This window comes from Balaenoptera physalus, assembly GCF_965194825.1.
Source record: "Balaenoptera physalus genome assembly, chromosome: 12".
NCBI lineage: Eukaryota > Metazoa > Chordata > Mammalia > Artiodactyla > Balaenopteridae > Balaenoptera > Balaenoptera physalus.
In genome coordinates this window covers 41,674,911-41,695,350 of record NC_138897.1, presented here as the reverse complement: position 1 = coordinate 41,695,350, position 20,440 = coordinate 41,674,911, and the positions used below count along the sequence as shown (strand labels likewise).

At 38.3% G+C, this 20,440-nt stretch overlaps 1 long non-coding RNA gene and 1 pseudogene across 2 annotated transcripts in view; one reads left to right on the top strand and one right to left on the bottom strand.

Annotated features, from left to right (window-relative positions):
- LOC309639221 overlaps nt 1-20,440 on the bottom strand; it is a 1,112,218-nt gene that overhangs the window by 422,804 nt on the left and 668,974 nt on the right. The gene's annotated exons all lie outside the window — the stretch shown is intronic.
- LOC309639201 (peptidyl-prolyl cis-trans isomerase A pseudogene) lies at nt 16,840-17,510 on the top strand (annotated as a pseudogene). The gene has a single exon. The product of its transcript is annotated as a peptidyl-prolyl cis-trans isomerase A pseudogene (transcript).

The following is a 20,440-nucleotide window of genomic DNA, read 5'->3' as shown; positions in this document are numbered from 1 at the left end:
TAATTATGATTAATATGCTAAGGGAACTAATGAAAGAGGATGTTGCTTGATAATCTGGAATTTATGAATTGGGTAGGTAACCTGTATCTTATTGTCATATACATTTTCCACTGTGCATTTTTGACTGACCTTGGATACCCAAGGTCAAAGAATTCCACTCATTGTGGAGAGAAAGGAAGGTATTCAGATAGGGAAGGAGAAGAGCTATTCAAATGTGGGCACCCACAAAGTCATCTTAGAGTGTGAGTGTTCTGAGGCAGAGCTGGCTTCACAGACACCTACTGCTAAAATCATCCTCTTAAATACAGGGTGAGTGTAGAGATGGCCCTGCCACCTGAGAGCCATAAGGGGAGGTACCTGGGAGCTGGGGCACCAACCTACCATTCACAGGAATTGCACTGTGTGTCTCCCCCTCTCCCAATCCATACCTTAGATAGCTCACTTCCTTTCTCTTCATGTAAGCTTCCTAGGTCTTTCTGAAGATCTACTGCCTGGACCCCCTGGAACTAGAATCCTACAGAATACAGGGATTCCACATGCAAAGAAAATCCCTAAATATTTATTTCCACATAACTTAAGTGGTGTGATTTGAATTCTCTAGAAGACAGGTCACCAAAGCAAATGCCTTATGTTCCTTTCCTCCTGCTACTCACCTCTCAAAGGAAAGGGTGCCCCTTATTGCATGCTGTCTATCACTGTACCCTCATAGCCACACTCCTTCATGGAGGAGGGCAAGGAAAGAGCCTCCATGGGCATGTACCCCTAAGCTGGCTCTGGAATGAGGGGGAAAGCGGTGTAAAGACTCACCACATTTTAAGAGACATATCAGAACACAGACTGTTTTATTTCTGGCATCTTTTACCAGTAACAACCTCAGTAACAGTCAGGCTGTGAAGATGAGAACTATCAAAAAGGAATGGTAATCCCACTTCTGGGAATACACCGTGACAAAACTATAATTCAAAAAGATACATGCACCCCTATGTTCATAGCAGCACTGTTCACAATAGCCAGAGCATGGAAACAACCTAAATGTCTATTGACAGAAGAATGGGTAAAAAGATGTGGTGCATATATACAATAGAATATTACTCAGCCATAAAAAGGAATGAAATAATGCCATTTGCAGCAACAGGGATGCAACTAGAGATTATCATACTAAGTGAAATAAGTCAGAAAGAGAAAGACAAATACCATATGATATCACTTATATGTGGAATCTAAAATAAGGCACAAATGAACCTATCTACAAAACAGAAATTGATTCATAGACATAGAGAACAGACTAGTGGTTGCCAAGGCTGGGGGGGGAGAGGGATGGACTGGGAGTTTGGGGTCGGTAGATGCAAACTATTACATTTAGACTGGATAAACAACAAGGTCCTAACATATAGCACAGGGAACTATATTCAGTATCCTGTGATATCATAATGGAAAATAATATAAAAGAAGAATGTCTATATGTGTATGACTGAGTCACTTTGCTGTACAGCAGAGATTGCCACAACATTGTAAATCAACTCTACTTCAATAAAAAAAGGGAATGCTATTCACCCCTACTCAATGAATCAGCTCTGGAAGGGGCCGGATACAGAGGGGCTTTTACCTCCACACCTCTGGTTTGATTACAGATATAAAAAGACTGACAAAACGTCACTCTAATTAGAAGGCAATAAAATTCCATAGCAAAACAAATTCCCGTTTGAACTCACTTCCAGGGGACATTTGTCTTCATTATGGGATGTGCATACTTGGGGTTTGGCGGGCATTTCTGCTTTAAAGAGGACTGTGCCATAATGAGTATGAAGATGGAAAACTTTTCTCAGTTCTGAATGCCCAGGGCTTGCCCTGAACATTGTGTCTCGGCCTCCAGGTGCCATTCAGCCAGGCCTGACTACCCTTCCAGACTGCTTTCCTATAATTGTTCCAGGAGAAGAAAGGAAAGAAAAACAGTGCTGACAGATTGTGGAGGTGATAAAGTTCTTGAAAATTAGACCTACTAATAGGGTAAAAGTCTATTATTGCTTGAAATCTCCTAAGGTTTTGTACTTTTTATCCCCCTTCTCTCTCTTTCTCCAATTTTAATTGAAACACAAAATTCTGTAGGGGATATAGCCAATTGAGTCGATAACGAGTCAAAAGCTTAGGTGTGCAGCTTATTTTGTTCATAATAGATTTTTTTTCCTGCAGCTTCCTTCAGGGTCCATCCCCTGCCCAGTGGAATGGTTGTCATGGGATGCAGTGGCTTAGCCTTCTAGAAGAATTTTTGGGCCACTGAATCACTCAGGTACAATAGCTTCCGGTAAATGCTCCCAATGGCAATAGAAATTTCCTTTTTCCCCATTTTCTCCAATTCTGCCTCACTCAGAGTTACAATTTAAGCGAATGCATCCCAGTCCTCTTTCAGATATTCTGCATCTTGAGAGGACCATGTCAGAGCCAGATATAGAGACAGAAGAGAAAGTGAGAAGCACTGAGACGGTGGCATCTCCTAGTAGATTGTGATTCAGCCAACTGACAGTGCATGAGAGGCAGTAAAAATCAGAGAGCAAAGTTGGTACTTCATGACCCCAGGGTATGTCATTTTATTCTACTTTCCATTAAAATAGGAATTGTAGCTGCTTTTTCTGTATTACAGGACTCTAGTAAGAAATAAATGCACTGTAATGTGAATGTGAAGGGTAATTTCCTTTTTAATTGGGGTATAGTTGTTTTACAATGTTGTGTTAGTTTCTACTGTACAGCAAAGTGGAGTCCCCTGTGCTATACACCGGATTCTCATTTGTTATCTATTTTATACATATGAGTATATGTATGTCAGTCCCAATCTCCGAATTCATCCCACCCCCCTTTTCCCCCCTTGGTGTCCATATGTTTTTTCTCTACGTCTGTGTCTCTATTTCTGCCTTGCAAAGCAGAAGTAGATGGACCTAGAGACTGTCATACAGAGTGAAGTAAATCAGAAATAGAAAAACAAATATCATATATTAACGCATATATGTGGAATCTAGAAAAATGGTAGAGATGAGCTGGGTAAATGGTTTAAAAAGGCAACCAATCACTACCTTACATCAAAAACAGTGCAAGTACAGTTAACTAAAAGCCACAAATAAATTCAGAAGACAAAAGTAAGAGTATGTAAACTGAGGCTGTGTTCTAGATTTTTTTTCATATGTATATGTATTCCACCTCACCAACGATTGAAGAAGTGGTGCGGCATGGCAGTAGTTGACATGTGCATCAGCTCTGGATCAAGGCTAACTGAATTTAAACCATTGTTCTGTTGTGAAACAGTGAGTAATTGTTTCTTAGATCCCTTATCTGTAGAAAGGTAATCATTCTGGAAGTACTTTTGGGATGCTACCTGGACAGAGTAAGCCTCAATTGACATTAGGTATTCTTTATTCCTCAAGTAAATCTCATATATTCCTGCCTCAATATTTTTATTACACTCTCCTCTCTTCTTTTGAAAAGTCCCCCTGGCTTGTAATATTGGCAACTGATGCTTTATTTGATTTCCTTTGGGTTCAGGAGGCTTCCCCTGACCCTTAAACCTATAGTGGTGTCTCTCTTCTCTGAGCTTGAAGGATTATTGACAGCACCTGAATTGGAGCTTAATTATAGACTGCCGGTTGGTATGATTTTTTGTTATTTATTATTTTCTAGGAAGCAGCATGAACAGTGGAATTAAACTTTGGTATCAACAGAAAAGGGATTGAACTTTTTGTTGGCCCATTATCCTCAAGTACCTCATTTATCCTGAGCTTCATTATATTAACCTGTAATGTAAAGATGATAATAATAACTGCCTCATGATTTTGAAGATCTACAGAGGGAAGATCTATGAGAGTTCTTGATAACCAGGAAAACTGATTTACTGTTCTTTTATGTTCTCTGGTCTATCCAAATTAAACATACAGTCTTGAAGAAATGAAATGTTATATATTTAGAGTCCTATAGTACCGGGCAGAATGTTCTGTGCCTGAGTGATACCCAATTAATATTTCCTGATTGTTAAGTTGATGTATTGAATAAATACATTAATTAACAGAGATGCAGATTGAATAAGGTTTAATGGCATGAATGAGAATAATTAGAAGAGAGACAGAGTAGGAAAGGCAGGTAAAAGGTGCCATAAAGTCATCCCAAAGAAAGAGATCAGGCTTGATTAAAGTAAAAGTATTTGTGTATTTGTGATGTGTGTATGTGTGTGGACAGAGAGAGAGGAGGGAGAGATAGAGACAAAACTTAAGAACTAGGAAACTTAATTTAGAAAGGTATATATATACATATATATATAAAGGTTCACCATAAGAAAAGGATGCTAAGAGTAAATGTTCTCTCCTAACCATGCCAGGCATAATTCAGAAATAGAACAGGAGAGGAAACAAATATCCTCTTATCCAAGAATAAGATGCTAGAAGAGATGGGATTTAGGTGACTTTCCCAGCCAAGAGGAGAAATGAGGTGAGTAAAATTTATCAGGAACAATGTAGCTTTATTAACTAACTGCTGCAGCCCCCACGGCTGCTTAAAATTCTGACAGGTCCTGAGAGAGAGAGTCCATCAGATTTTGACAAAGAGTGAATCATAACATGCCTTCTTGGGCTATGCTGAAGGCCTCAGGGTAGTTCTGGTTCACAGGACCAGTCTTCTGGAACTCCACCACATAAGATATATGTAAGTTTGAAGCTTCTGCTTATAAGCAGCTTAACCCTAAAGAGAACAGAATATCTGGAAAAGGCTTAATTTTACACCCATTAATTTGCAATCAAGAAATTATTTCCTAATGGTAGGGATTGTAATGATAAAAAAAAAAAAGCCTATTGATTCCATTGTGTGATTCCTAGAGTTTCAGTGATTTATTGCTCCCAAGTCACATCCCCAATCCTTTGCTAATGTCTAAACTTTTACACTTTAAAATAAGGCTAGACAACCATGATGTCCTTCAGTAGGTGAATGGATAAATAAACTCTGGTACATCCAGACAATGGAATATTATTCAGCAATAAAAAGAAATGAGCTGTAAGGCATGAAAAGACAACGAGGAAACTTAAATGCATATTACTAAGTAAAAGAAGCCAATCCGACTACATACTGTATGCTTCCAACTATATGACCTTCTGGAAAAAGCAAAACCATGGATACACTGTAAAGATCTGTGGTTGCCTATGGTGGGGTGCAGGGAAGGACATGGATAGGTACAGCATAGATGACTTTTAGGGCAGCAAAAATACTCTGTATGATATTATGATGATGGATACATTTCTTTATATATTTTCCCAACCCAGAGAGTGTCCAGCACCATTAAGGTAAACTATGGACTTTGGGTAATTGTGATGTATCAATGTAGGCTCCTCCTTGGTAAAAGATTTACCACTCTGGTGAATGATGTTGATATTGTGGGATGCTATGCATGTGTGGGAGCAGGAGGGATATGAGAAGTCTCTGCACCTTCCTCTCAATTTTATTGTAAACCTAAAACTTCTCTAAAAAATAAAGTCTTAAAAAATAGAGCTAGAAATAGTGTTCCTAACCTCCGTGACAAAGTATGACTAGTATCAGGCAGGTGTTTTGGTGATCAGGGTACATGTTATGCGAAGGAAATAAGAGAGAAAATTACTTTGTGGAGAAGTGAGACTTCACAGAGAAGTTGGGCATTGAGATCAGAGGCAGGGAACCCTCGCACAGTCTCCCTCTGTGGTCTGGACTGGAGGAAGTCATAAACTTGGGACATCTGAATTATTCTCATCAACCTCCTCCACACAGATTTCTACCATGTTCATTACTGTCTGGTAACTCGATGCTTACACATTACACTACCTGAACTCAAGCACAAGCCTTTGCTTATGTACTTTGTGGTTTTTGGATTTATGCTTTATCTAATGAATTAGATTTCAAGTGAAGCAAGAACAATGCCTTTTATCTTTTAATATTTTCCACACCATAAAGGACACTACTTAAAAAAAAAAAAAATCAATGAATGGTTGCTAAATGACTTTCTGATAGAATCAACAAACTCAAACAAAGAATATGAAACCCAGAAGTGGATATTGAGATTTGGAAATTCAGAAAAGTTAAGCAACTTGCCCAAGGTCACACCAGTAGTTGATAGCCATCCAGGACAAGAACTCAGGTGTTCAAACTCCCAACCCAGTGTCCTCAACTATATCATGAGCTGTCTCACGGAGCCTAACAAATTAGGCCTCAGGAATGTTATCTGTTTCCTATTGTCTTCATTTTTCTTCTAAATTTGGCACACAACTTTTGTTCATTGGACCATCTAAACTTCTACTTTTCATTGTTCAAGGGAATTGTCCCTAGAACTACCAACAAAAATGACAGGGATGTCAATCCATTCACATGCCCCAGTGCAGTTATTTACATAGTGCTGTGACACTGTGAACAAACACATGCGGAGAAAAAGAGAAAGACAAGAGGACAAAAAAGACATCTGGGATGTTTAGGAGCCATTTTCCTTACAGTGTGCAATACTCAATCAGCATTATGTATACAGTAGGTGTATCTATCATGGTCTATATGATGCTTTGGTGACAGTGCATTAGCCATTATCAATAGAGCCATTACAAAAGACACTACCCCAAGTTCTGCTGAGATGTACACATTGGTACATCGCCAAATAGTTGCATGTGGTGTAGAAATCTGCAAGAGTTTATTAGACTTTATTATACTTACAGAAGCTTCTTGCTAAATAAACACATAGATTTCCAGAACTAAGGCCTCTAACTCTAACCCTTAAACCGATGTCTAGCACAAAGTTGTTAAAGAAAAGAATCCTGCAGTGTGGTTCTGTCTTTGTTTCATTACTACCATTCCGTATACATAAACATACTCACATATACAGACATGATCACACACAAACACAGGAAAATCACATTTTAAAGGGCTTAGAACTAGAATTTAACCCTGCAAAGCTAGCACTGAACTTAAAACACAGCCCACAGAAGACCAGGTCTTTTCTCTCTCTTACATCCTCTCAGGACACCAATTAGATGACTGAACACATAGTCGGTACTCAGCAAATTGACTGAAATATTGATTTTTTTTTTAACTGTCACAATCTCTGCAGATTTTGTTTTATAGCCAAGGAGAAATTCTATGGTCATCAAATGATGATCAATTTCTTCAAACAAGTGAGTTACATCTTAAAGAAAAGGAAGGTGATTTGACAGTTACAGGATTTTAGATTGCTATTTTATCTTTTTTTTGCAGACAGTGTGTAAGGTGGTAGAGTTGAAGGAAGTGAGGATTCTATTTTGTTAGTGATAATTGTGTTTTCATCCCATAAATCTGAGAGGGAACATAGCAGCTCTTTACATGCTCCTCCTCCTAATCTCTCCGGCAACACTATCCCTCCACCCAAATAAAAATACACGGGGTTCTAAGCTGGACATCAGTCAGAGCAAACCAGAACAAAGAATTTTCAAATCTTCCACCTCTGTATACCTGTGAAGCGATGCCTACTTCTCCCTTTCGTCCAGCTAAAGGAAACTTTTTTGTTTTAAACTTCTCTGATCCACTTCCCCTTTTTCCTCCTTCTAAAAAGGAAGAATTCTTTTTTGCTGGAAGGAGGTAGGAGAGAGGGAAAATAAATGCTATCTGTGGCTGGTCTGGAGCAGAAATGTCTGTGGTTTAGGGCATGTGGGATGTTTTTAGTAGTTATGGTGTGTAAAAAGATTGGAGAGAAGGGGAGTGATTTTTACAGTATTTTAAGTGGGTCATAAATTAGATCTCCTTTAACATCCTTCAAGATGTGTAACTAAATAATGGAATTATTTGTTAAACTTCTGGCTGCTGAACTGCTTCTTGAGTACAGTATTGTGGAATGACTCGGCCGTAAGATCCCTAAGTTCCTAGTATTTATGCAGGAAGACTTAGAGGTGAGTCTTTACAGGTCATCCAATCCTAACTCTCACACAGGATTTGGATCTCAACTGATTATTGGAAGAGCTTTGGCGGGCCTCCGGTTAAGTACTTCCAATGTTGATATTTCATATGCAGCTGAACTTTGCTTTGCTACAACCTCCATGCATTAGTTCTAATGCTATTCTCTGGAGAGGCATAGAATAATTTTACTTCCTTCTTCACTATCTGCCACTAAACTATATTGTCAGTAAGTTTGTTCTCACATCCCTCAGTAAATATGTTCTCCTCCACTCTGAATATCACTGGCTCTTTCAATAACTCCTATGACATATGTCCAGACCCTCTAAAATGACTTTTCCTCTTGTCTGAAAATATTTCATGTTGTAAATATCATACCTAAACTGTGGCTTGTAAGTAAATATAACACTCCAGAGGTAGTCTAATTGTGAGTGCAAGGGCTCAACAGAACTATTATTGTCTTTCATTTTTTGTTTATTTTTTTCTTGGCATTATACCACCTCATTTCTCCTCTCACATGCTGTTAGCCCTGGTTGAATAACCTTCTGTGTCCTAGGATAAAGCTTGCACACATGTGCTAATCTGTACACTTTCAGAGAGAGTTTGCACAGTCGGTGTGATAATTAACTCTGGAGTCAGATCTAAATGGGTTTAGATCCCAGCTGGACCATCCACAGGCTAAGAGACTTTGAGAAAGTTTATTAATCAGTAAGTTTTTTCACTTATGCATTGTTTTTAAGCAATGCACTAAACATTCCTTTATGTATTCTTCTCAATTAAATGTTATCTTTTCAGTTTGAGCACATTATTGCAGATATTTAAGGTGGTTTTGAAATCTTAAAGCCATTCAAACTCTCATAATTGAAATGGTTCAAGAATTCATTCTTCTACTAGCTTTCCATCATCTACCTGTAAGAATAATGTCTTCTATAACCTTTATCCTTAAAGAGTGACCCGTGGACCAGCAATATCAGCATTACCTGGAAACTTGTTAGAAATGCAGACTCTCAGACTCCAGATCTACTGAATCAGAATTTGCTTTTAACAAATTACCCAGGTGATGCAAATTAAAGTTTGAGAATCTCTAAATCTTTATTCACAGAGCTGAGAAAAATAGTAACCAAGACAGTGCATTCGAGAATTACTTCTAAATCAGTAATGACCAGTTAATAAACGTTTTGTATAGGTTCAAGAAATATGAGAACACCTAGTACTACTGTAATTTAAACAATGTTCCATCACTCTCTCAAAGTAGATTATAAGAATTTTAAACAAATGTTCCTCTTGATTTCCTCCCAGTTTGATTCACTCTTAATCTGAGTGAATGTAGGTCAAGGCTAGGGAGGGTGAATGCACAGCCTGTGTTCAGAAGGTTGGTGCCTGGCTTCAAATCTTGCCTTGGCTGCTTAACTCCCAGGTGACTTGGGCCATTTGCTTACCTTCTAAGTCCCAGTTTCCTGATTTGTAAAATGAAGATAATAACAGTACCTGTCTCCTAGCTTTATTAAGAAGATTAAACAAGGTAACCCAGGTAAATAATTTAGAAAAATGCCTTAAATGTGGTAAGTGTTCCCTTTCTTTCCTGAATCCTTACAATGCTTTTATTTAGAGTGTTTGCTCTGGGTCATAACGGACTTTTTTGTATGCTGTCTCCGTATTTAAACTCTAAGTGCCTTGATGATACTATTTTATGCAGGCATTCCCTAAGACATAACCAGGCAATTTGTCTAATGTCCACACGTGAGACAGTTCGGAAGTTGAAATGCATTTTTCAGTAGAATCTTAACCTAATCCACAAATGCTTATCCAAGCAATGATAAGGATGATAATAGTTATTCTATACTTCTATGACTGCTACTGCTAGTCATACTATAGTGTCTAACTGCCTCTTATAGTGATATGATGTAACTCCTCTTTCTCTACGGAGTTTGAAAGACAGAGGCTGGAGGGAGGTGAAGGTGGGAGTCATTGCTCCAGAAATCAAGCGCAACCAGTTGGCATGATTTGTGGACCAAGAATGTTGTCATATCAGTAAGCAAAGAATGTTGCGGCCATCAAGGCATCAGCCACTGCAGCCACCTGGATGGTGCACCCTGAGGGGATTCAGGATATAGCAAAACAGGACACTGGCCCTAGATAGTTAAGGTGAATATCAGAAGAAAAATTTCATTAAGCCCAGATCCTTGCATCTTCCCATACACAGAAAAGTGCTAAATTCATTAACTTGAGATGTTTGTTTTTCTTTAATTAGCATTAATCTTTTGATGTTCAACTACCTGGGATTTTTTTTTGCAAAAATTTTCTGTATATCCTGAGTCCTCCTTTACCTCTTTGGAACAGTCCTCAGAGCTATCCGAGAGGCTGTATCCCTGGATTAAGTCCTCAGTAAGTCCGCTGAATAAAACACATATTTCAAATTTAGGTTGTGCATTTTTTTTAAGCCAACAGAGAACATATATGTACTGGTTATACCTGACTCCCACCAAACTCTCTGAGGAGTAAAGATGGTAAATACTTGTATAAACAGATAGAAGCCCCAGCCTTGCAACTAAAAGTCTTCAATTTGAGTCTCAGCTTTCATATTTACTAAATTTCAGACTTTATTCAATTTAAATTATCTAGACCTTCATTTCCCTTTTTGTAACATAGGAAGAATTGCCAACATTCTCACCAGGTGACTAAAAAAATGAGTATTCATTTGAAATATCTTTGTAAACACTTAATTTCTAGGAAAAGCATGAAGAAGAAAAGTGATGTTGATGATAGAAGTATTTCCTTCCTTTGACTCTGGTGGTTTCTCTACTCTTACAAGATGTTATGCAAAATCTATGCTTTGGATATGCTTTATGATTCTTCATGGAAATCTCTGAGAGAGGTATTAGAAGAAACTAGTGGAATTGATTTCTGTCAGCACCACAATTGCTGTTTTTTTCTACAATTGACCCAATATGAAGACAACTATATTATATCAAATATGTTAAAAGCTGCCCTTAAGTAGCTCCCCCACTGGCCTGCCATGGGGTTAAGTTGCTGTAATGGTATTATTCCTTAAGGGCATCTAGTGGAGCTATCGTTCTTTTTTTTTTTTTTTTTTTTTAAAGCTGGGTCAAGGCTAACGTGTTATCCTAGGAGGATTCATATATTAGCTAGTTAACATATTAGCAGGGGCTATTGTCTCTGATTAAGCCATTACCATCCCCTGTCCTGTAGCAAAGAAAAGGACCCAAGGGGAATGGGTCACATGAAAGACTCATTTTAATGAAAGAGAAGCAAAATTAACAGTTTGAGATTAAGTTTGGGGCTAGTTAAAATTTTGGTATCATGGTTTCCAGGCACTTAATCATTGAGACTGGGTCTCCAGAAGAGGCTTCAAGAAAGCTAACCCAATTTATTATCTTTTTCAAGGGCCATGATATGTTGTTGACACACAGTGAGGCCAAACAAACCAAAACATTGGAGTTGGAATTTGGAGCAGAGAAAGGTTTATTACAGGACCAAGCAAGGAGAACAGGGCAGCTCAAGCTCAAAAGAGCCAAAATAGTTGTTAGTTGTTAGTTGATATTTCTGGGGGAAGAATTTTTATAGGCAAAATTGGAGGCGGGGGGAGGTCTTTAGGGTGTGTGACCTTCATTTGATTGGTTCATAGTGAGGTAACAGGGCAGTGTTCTGGGAATCTCACTCATCAGCATTCTGATTCCAACCAGTCAGGGATCCATGTGCTTGTGCTCAGCCTGAAGTTACCATCCTCCACCTGGGTGGGGGCCTTAGTTCCCATAGAAGAACTCAGAGATGTGTATCAGATTGTCATGCACTCCTCTTGAGGAGGAACCAGGACCCTGCCCCACTGCTGCACTATTGTTTCTTGATGCCTTTCCTTTGTTTCTACATTCCCTCACGCCTCATGAGTAACTGTTTGAATCTGCCCTTTGGAACTCAAGGAAGGTCTAGGAGGCTGAAACCTTTTTCCTACAAACAAGAAACAAGGGACACAGAAAAAAGCTTTTGTACCTGGGGAGGCCAGGTCCTGCTCAGTTTCAATCCCCCCTTTTCTCTGATACACCTCAATCTTGAGGGAAACAGGTGTTGGACAAGAAAGGGAGTGGCATTTTAGATAGAGAGGTTAATCATAAACTCAGCAGAGGAACTTGGTTTTAGGGGGACTTGGTTTCAGATTTGCTTGCGTGTTGGACTCCATATGTAGTTCAGCATGCAGTTCATATAAAAGTATTAATATTAAAGGCCTTTAGATTCCTTTATAAGACATAAAACTAGTGGTTAAACTTCCTCTTTATCAAAGATGTTGTTCCCTTTATCATCAACACATGAAACGCATTTTGTGAAATTTATTTGTTTCCCTTTAAGTTCATATATATATATGTATATATGCATATATACATCCACATGTACATACATCTATTCTGGAATAATTTTTGATTTAAAATGAAACATCAGTTCTTCATGTTTTCTAATATTTTTGGGCCCTGGAAAAGTTTCATCTCATAGACCTAAAGCTGTAAGATGATAATATTGAAATGCAAGTCACAAGCTTCAATTAGGTACAATCAGAAATCATGCGGTGACTTCATTAAGTATCATTAAGAATGATCAAAATATTGCTCTTAGGAAAAATACATCAAAAGCATTGCATTTACACATTGATTAAACAGGATCTGCAATTTCTAAAATCTGGTATGAGAAAAAAGAATGGAGTAAATTAAGTGCTCATATCCCACTTAGCAACAAGGGAGTGCTTAGCAACTGGCAAAGGAAGACATAAAGGGAGATGGTGGAAAACAAAATATGATCAGCTTCTGAAACTGGGGGAGGAATCAAGAAAGGACAATGTAACTAATTGGGGCTGGAGGAGAGGTTGCTGCCCCAGGAGCAGTGGGCAAGTTCATGTTAGCCTGCTTTGTATAAGATTTTTATTTTTATTTTTAGCTTTAGGAAATTAAGCTTATTATTAGGGAATCAAGAATACAGGAAGGACTCTCACCAAAGTCATGAGTGTGGCTAGAGTCATCCCTGGTGACATGCATGTACCCATTTACAAATATTTTTCCCTTTTACTCATGTACTAAGGTGCATAGCCGAGTTCTCAGTTCCACAAGATTTCAAGTCTTAAGGAGGTTTAAGGAAGACTTGATGTTATATCCCTTTGAGAACTCTTCAATAGTATTAGTTTTCTAATTACTCCCCCTGATCCCCTTGCTTTGCATTTTATCTGCATTCCTTGGTAGTACCATTCCTCTCATGGCTTCAGCTCCCATTGTGCACTGATAATTCTCAACCCTTCTTATCCACTTAGAGACACCTCTTCCCTGTGCTTCAATCTGTACCCATGAATGTTCATGGGCCAATGAAACCTACCATGATAAATCTCATTCTCCCCACCCTCTTGCTCCCCACTTTGATATACCATCTTAGGAAGACCATCACCCATGCAGTCACCCCATCCAGGACCCTCCCTACATCTGTCTCCTCATCACCCACATCCAGTCTGTAGCTAAGTTCATTGATTCTTTCTCTGAAATGTGTGTCAGTCTCACTCTCCTTCACAATAAATCTAAAATAAAAAAAGAAAAATAAATCATCATCCTTCATCAAAATCCAAATTCGTAGCATCACATGAAGGTTCCTCATCATCTGGCCAAATTGACTTTTTTCTTTTAACCTTGGTTCTGCCATTCCAGTTTGCACGTAGCCCATGTTTGGGTCATATCAAATGTGTTCTCATTCCTGGAAGGTGCCATGTTTTCTGACACCTCTTATCCAAAATTGACAGTGTGCTCTTCTTTTACCATGCCCTGACTTTATCTGAACCTTGAAAACTTAGATAGACTTCTCATGATTAGCTCTTTGTATCATTCCTAATACTGGGCTTATGGTAAAGTCTTATATTAATTACTGTTTATCAAAGAATTTCCAAAGGAACAGACATTTACAATCTAATTTCAGATATTACAGTAAGTATCACTGGAAATAGTAGCCATTCAATAAATATCTGTTTAATTGAATTAAATATATGGACAAGAATCCAGCATCCCCAAAAGCAGAACCCACAGATGAGGAGTTGAAAACATTTTTTCTGTAAAGAACCAGATAGTAAATATTTTAGGCTTTGCAGGCCATAGAGTCTCTGTTGCAACCACTAAATTCTTCCACTGTAGCATAAAAGCAGACAAAAAAAAAAAAAAAAAGCATTGCAGTGGTTTAATAAAACTTTATTTATGAACACTGAAATTTAAATTTCATATAATTTTTAGGTGTCACAAGAGTATTCTTTTTTTTTTTTTTAATCACTTAAAACTATTGAAACAATTTACTCAGAAACTATATAAAACCACTTAGCTAGTTGGATTCAACCCACAGGCTGTGGTTTGCTGATTTCTGCTATAGCTCATCACTGGTTTCAGCTCCTTATTTGGTCAACATTTTATACAAACCTCATTTGGATTGTTGCCACCAACAGTTAACATAAATCATATCCATGTCATTGTTTTATTCTAGCAGTCATTTTAGCTATACCCCAACCTGGAAGTCCTCCAGACTTATGAGACTTCCTCTTAATACTTGTTATGACTGTGTATATCGAACAGGTATCTCATTCTTTCTAGCAATTTTAGAACAAACACAGAGCCTCTGTGTGATCCAGTGTTTGACAACCATTTACTCCTATATTGTCACATCCCGTATTGTCACAATTAAGTATTCACTATCAGCTTGCTTCCTAAGAATCCATTTTTTTTCCCCTGAATTGCCATCTTCTCCTCTGTCAAGGCAATTTCTTTCCTTATCTAAAGCATTTTAATTATTTTTTAACAGAGCATCACTTTTAATCTTACTAATATTACTAAATTGATCTTACTAACCTTGACTCGCCCTTCTGCCCAATAGGAAATCATGAATTCTTATAATTTTCTATGGTAAGTCCTTTTCCTGTACTCCCAGTATTCCATACTTACTAAGATACATTATGATTCTTACTTAGTCTGTTCAAGTTGCTATTATAAAATATCATACATTGGGTCACTTATAAACAACAGAAATTTATTTCTGACAATTCTGAAGGCTGGTAAGTCTAACATCAAGGTGCTGGCAGATTCAGTATCTGGCAAGGGCCTGCTTTCTGGTTCATAGATGGTCATCCTCTTTCTGTGTTCTTACATGGCAGAAGGGGGTGAGGGGAGTCTCTGGGATCTCTTATAAGGTCACTAATCCCATTCATGAACGCGCTACCCTCATGGCCTAGTTACTTCCCAAAGGTCCCAACTCCAACCACTATTGTATTGGGAATTAGGTTTCAACATATGAATTTTGGGAAGGGACACAAATATTTAATCCAAACCAAATACACAATACTTATATTCAAAACAAGAATGATGACAAGAGGCAGGAAGAATAGGAGGCAGAGTAAGAGTATGAGGAGAATAAAGAAAGGGAAAAAGTAGTAAGAGGGGATAGAGACCAAAAAGAAAGAAACAAATAGGAAGGTTATATTACATACTTAAAATGAGATTCTATGAAACTCTTTCACAAATATTATCTGCTATGAGCTAGGAAACTGGAAAAATTACTTTTGATCTGGAGAAGTTAATTAGTCAAAAAGAGAAAGGAGGCTCAAATCAGATTTTTTTAACCTTTTTTTCCTGAATCACATTCTATTTGAAAGTCTGAAAGAAGATACTTCAGGCTGATAGTTTCTCTTTCTCAAGTTCCATCTATGTTCAGGCTCTGGGCATCCTGGGTATTTTTATATGGATAGAAATCAAACCTTAGTACAGCATCAGAATGTTCTAGCCTCTTGCAATGGTATTTACATTCCTCTGCTGCTCTTTCAAAAGATGTCCAGACCTATAAATATTAAGCTACATTTTGGGGTCCTAACCTTGAGTGAGGGCAGTTACCATTTAATATTGCCAAGGGAAGGGCATAGGTACAGGAGTAGGCAAGGGAAAGAAACACAAAACCAAAAATGTCAAATCTGATTGATTTAAAACTAGGTACGCAAATCAGCAAGGGCTGATCCAGCATCACTGGAGAGTGAGGTCAGACAGGGCTGTTTTAAAATTATTTGGTATTTTCAGAAATTGATTACTTAGGGAAAGCATTAAGAAGTAGCTGTGCACATTCATTTAATGGGCCAGTGACTCTTGTACAGGGCTGGAGTCGTCACATTCAATCTCATCTACTCCTTGTTAACTTGTGCTTTCTTCTGGAGAGTGTTTATTTATTACAGATGCTATAAGCATGAACTACAAACTAGAATAATAAATAATGCCCTAAATGGGATTTTGCAAGTACCACCTTCCCGCCCATCTTTCTACTCCCAGCCCCCAGTGTGACAGGCACCATTGTTTACAGGCCTATGAATGTCTGTAGGGCTGAAGAACAAGTCCTTTTCTGTCCTAAGGTACATTTCAGTGTGGAGACAGCCACTTATATGGAGAGAACTTAAGGACACTGGGATGTCCTCCTGTTCCCCAAAAGTGCTCCTCAGTGGTCGATTCCTTGAAGGGACATTCCACTGGTTCTTTGAGTTAGTAATACCCTTTGCAGATATGAGCAGTCTTGGGAAAAGTGTCATGCATTACTGCAGTCCTAGATATACAACTTGGTATAAATTCATGTTGTTGGTCATTTCCTACCCTATCAGCTGGAAACAGCCCCCAAAGGGAAAATTGATATGATGGAGAAAGAGAGGAATGTTTTGGAATATGGATCATGGACCAATGGGTTGTATTTGGGAGTGGCACTTCAAGAAAATCTGTAGCGTGAGGAGGCGATAAGAGGGCAAGGACTTTGACATGTGCGTGAGCGGGCACACACACACAGACACACACAGACTTCGCTCAGAATCAAAAACAGAACTTCATCTTTAACTTCCAATCTGATAACTGCCTAAAGGTAAGTCTCCATTTCTCCAGAGATCATTTCAAAACTTCCCTTATGGCTTTGCAGACGCCACCACCCCGGAACCTCCTGCGCTGCTCAACCATGGGCAACCCTACCTTGTTCTTTGACATCACCGTCAACGGCCAGCCCTTGGGCTGTGTCTCCTTTGAGCTGTTTGCAGACAAAGTTCCAAAGACAGCAGAAAACTTTCGTGCTCTGAGCACTGGGAAGAAAGGCTTTGGTTATAAATGTTCCTGCTTTCACAGAACAATTCCGGGATTTATGTGCCAGGGTGGTGACTTCACACGCCATAATGGCACTGGTGGCAAGTCCATCTATGGGGAGAAATTTGATGATGAGAATTTCCTCCTGAAGCATACGGGTCCTGGCATCTTGTCCATGGCACATGCTGGCCCCAACACAAATGGTTCCCAGTTTTTCATCTGCACTGCCAAGACTGAGTGGTTGGATGGCAAGCATGTGGTCTTTGGCAAGGTGAAAGAGGGCATGAATATTGTGGAAGCCATGGAGCGCTTTGGGTCCAGGAATGGCAAGGCCAGCAAGAAGATCACCATTGCTGACTGTGGACAAATCTAATAATAAATTTAACTTGTGTTTTATCTTAACCACCAGACCACTCCTTCTGTAGCTCAGGAGAGCACCCCTTCATCCCCATCTGCTCAAAATATACTATAATCTTTGTGCTCTCATTGCACTTCTTTGGGTTCCATATTTTCCTTATTCCCCTCCAAGTTTAGCTGAATTGCAAAATTAAGTTTATGGTTATAAAATAAAAACTAAACAACCAAAGGAAAAAAAAAAAAAAAAAACTTCCCTTATGACATAGTGAGAGTCCCTACTAGAAACTGCTGGTTTGTTCCTACACACATTTTCTCTTTTAATTCATTAACACTAAGGACACACCATCCACATCCCTCTCTTTATAACTTTATACAACTTTTAAAGCTGATCTCAAACTGCAATCCTGTGAACGCTGTTACCTATTTCTTTGACTAAAATTGTCTAACTCTGATTTCCCATTATCTTTTGTAATGCTTAATTCTGTTTTTACAGTTGTGTTCTCAGATGATTTTATTTATCTCACATAAAATACAAACTCTTTTATGGCAAGAACTCCCCTGTGTTTCTTGTATCCCTAACATATGGCTGCATCCAGGACACAAACCCAAGTATAAAATCAAAAAATCACTTATCCTCCCTCTCTTTTTTAAAAAGAGGGCATTTGGGTGAGGTGTGTGTACTAGAATGACTGTCACATTCCCCATACACTGAATGGAGCTGACTAGTATTCCTGAGACTATAGCTTTATGGATTTTGTGTGTTTCCCCAAAGTGAATCTTTCAGGTATCTTTCTAAAATGGTAAGAGAATTCCTTTAGGATATTTACTTCATATGAGTAAAGATATAAAGTGCATCAATGCATATATATCCAATGGTGAAAAATGCAACACTCCCTAGGCTTGTGTTTTTCAGCTGTCCCACAATGCATTTACTGTCATCTAATTAGGCATTCTAAGAACATAAAGTCCCGTTGTGTTTACCCTGCAACAATTATAATCCAGTGTGTCTGACATCACAGTATTTATCCCCAGAAATAATGACTCCATGGCAAAGGCAGCAATATGAGTGCATCACAGGACCAAACAGAGCAGCGAGGGAGACCCTAAAGGAAGTACTCCATATTCAGATACAAACGGGGTTCACAATGAACACATCACCAATTTTAATAAACCTGATGAAAGGGAAGTAGATTGGATATGAAAATCAAATATACTTGAGATCCCCTGCTTGTCTAAGAGCCCCTCTTTAAATTAAGACTTTTCCAGGTGATTAAGGAGAATGCCAGCGCTTCAAAGGGAAGCAGAGCCTTGTTCTCTGCAGCTCCACAGGCGACCAGCTCTCTTTCCCTTCATCCAGATGGAGGCTTTGTTCTCCCAAAGTTGGTCAGGTGCTGCGCCTGTCCAAAAAGGGGAAATGAGCGAGGCTTTAGGAGCCTGCACCTGTTTGAAAAGCAATGCCGCTCGCTTGGCTCCAAAGCCCCAAACATCAAATGCCTCTCTTTTCCAAGCAGCTTGGCTATTCCCCAGGCGTTTTCAATCTAGTTGAGTAAAACAAAAATTGCATAATTTGTCATTATTTTCAAGGAATGAGATGTGCCTTCTACAATTCCTTTCGAGTTAAATACAATGATGCTGAACTTCCTGTGAATGCCAATGCCTTCTTTCTCAGAAAGAATAGAAATAAAGAATGGAAAAAGAAACACCCAATTGATTGACTGTAATTTGCTCTGGTATTTGTTATTGGTGTGTTCTTTGTATGCATTTTTATGGATAGGTAGCAGAAAAATTATTTTCCCAGGTCTTTATTAAAGAGAAGCCAAACCCTCTGGGAAAAGCTGGGACTGGAAGCCAGGACTTCTGAATCAACTACAAGATTCAAAACAAATAAATCACATTAATTTAGGAAAGTCACAAGTCATATAATCATTCAATTTCCTCATCTTTAAAATGCAGATTAAAATGATCTATTCTAAATATATCCCATTTTATTATGAAACTAAAATTTAAAAAATTGATAAGAAAGTGCTTTAAAATGTTGAATATTCTCTGTAAATGTAAAGTAGTTTGAATGAGAAATCAAGGGTTGGGTAGGATTCTTAGACAGGAGTCCTACCACTCTTTCTATGGTGAAAGCTTCAAACCCAGGCAGAGAGGGGAATGAAGAGCAAAGAAAACAACTCAGAACAATCATTGGAAAGCAAGGGCATCCTCAATCTCATCTATTAAAAGTTGAGAAAACCACCTAAAAACCTCCACCATATTTTTTTTTGTGTACAGTGCCTTTCTGCTGCCATTTGGTTACAACAATAGTGGAGAAAAATAGGCCCATAAAGCAAGATTGATTGCTGGGAAGATGATCAATTGCTGCTGTGAAAGGGGAAAAAACTGATAAATGTTTTTTTTCCCCTCTCTTCACAACCTTTTGCTAAAGCTGTGCAAAATGTGTCATGCATAAAAAGTATGCAATTTTCATGTAATTAGAGGAACACAAGATGAAAATGAGTTCCATCAGAGCAATCAAGGATGGTAATGTGGTATGTATTTGTCAGTGCCTATTTGTCATGAAAGCAAAACCCAGCAAGTTAGATATTTTATTTCATTTTAACTCTGAAAATCATAAATGCCATTTTGCCATGGCCAAATCTATAAATTTCAATAATCTTTTTTTTTTTGAAAAGTGAAGTTTTGGAACTGCAGATTAGATCATTTTACTCTTTTAAAGAATAGAATTCCATCTTATGAAAAACACTGAGATTATAGGAAAGATTTATTTCATGGAGGGTCAGATTTACAGCGGGGGGTGATAGGTTTACAGTTTGCTACCCAAAAACACAAAATAATTTATTTTCTCTAAAAATAACACTTACGTCTTACAGTAGCATGTGCTTCTGATCCCATCCCCATACCCCCAAAACCAAGGGTATTAAGTTTTTATATTCTTCTTGAGCAAGAGGACATACAGTTTTCTTTCTTCCTTTTGTACTCTTTCCCTTCCTTTCTCCCTTCTTTCTTTCCTTCCTTCCTTTATATTTATCCATTCACTTATTCATTTATTACGT